General features: G+C 39.6%; 1 non-coding gene across 1 annotated transcript; it reads right to left on the reverse strand.

Annotated features, from left to right (window-relative positions):
• Window positions 1–610: 610 nt before the first annotated feature.
• On the reverse strand, window positions 611–685 carry Trnas-uga. Its single transcript has one exon. It is a non-coding gene; the product is annotated as a tRNA-Ser (tRNA).
• Between the last annotated feature and the right edge of the window lie 424 nt (window positions 686–1,109).

Genomic DNA, 1,109 nt, shown 5'->3' on the forward strand with positions numbered 1-1,109 from the left:
AATACCAGAATGTCGTAGTGACAATCAGACCACCTAATCCCTCAAATACAAACTACAGCAGAAGTCCGCATAGGACTTGACGGTCGGCCGCTGCGGTCACGTTATATTATTAACTCTTTTGTTAAGAATCATTTGTTTCCAATTCATTCATTTAGTCATTTAGCGTATTATTCTTTACTTGTTTCCATTTACACTTTTTGGTCGATTTATTATTTTAATTAGAGATTAAGATGATCTCCTGCGACATCTGATCAATTAGTTTGGCGTTCGTAGTTTTCTGTTCAGCATTTTTACTTGATGATTTACGGCAAATTTTTGGCGTACTGTGTCCCCTCATGTTCCTCAGATGGACAATTATTTCATGGGTAGGAATGAGCCGATTTCTCGGGGAAAACATCTAGGATTTGTGACCAAATTGGTTGGCCCTTCTCTTGAACGCTGCTGTATTAATAGCGTGTCACGCAACAACAAAAATGTGTGTTGGAGCAACGTGAAAATTACTTTTGATACTAATCGTTCTATATTAAAAATTATTAATAAAACCAGCTATTTTTACTTCAGTGCGGCAGCTGTTAACTGATGATGAAACTTCCTGGCAGATTAAAACTGTGTGCCCGACCGAGACTCGAACTCGGGACCTTTGCCTTTCACGGGCAAGTGCTCTACCAACTGAGCTACCGAAGCACGACTCACGCCCGGTACTCACAGCTTTACTTCTGCCAGTATCTCGTCTCCTACCTTCCAAACACTGTTGGTAGAGCACTTGCCCGCGAAAGGCAAAGGTCCCGAGTTCGAGTCTCGGTCGGGCACACAGTTTTAATCTGCCAGGAAGTTTCATATCAGCGCACATTCCGCTGCAGAGTGAAAATCTCATTCTGGTTAATTGATGATAGACATAGCTTAAAAGTAATCTTTTCAGAGACAACACCATTTTAGATGTGTGCTAGGGTACAAAGATCACTCTCATTAAAAATCTAAGATTGACAAAAGATCACACACTACGAATACACTAACATTCAGACCACCTTTTGAAATTGACTCATGTATTTATTTTATCTTTATCTTTTGTGTAACGTCTCACTATATTAAACATGTCATTTACATTACAT

This window comes from Schistocerca americana, chromosome 2 (assembly GCF_021461395.2).
Source record: "Schistocerca americana isolate TAMUIC-IGC-003095 chromosome 2, iqSchAmer2.1, whole genome shotgun sequence".
NCBI classification, from domain to species: domain Eukaryota; kingdom Metazoa; phylum Arthropoda; class Insecta; order Orthoptera; family Acrididae; genus Schistocerca; species Schistocerca americana.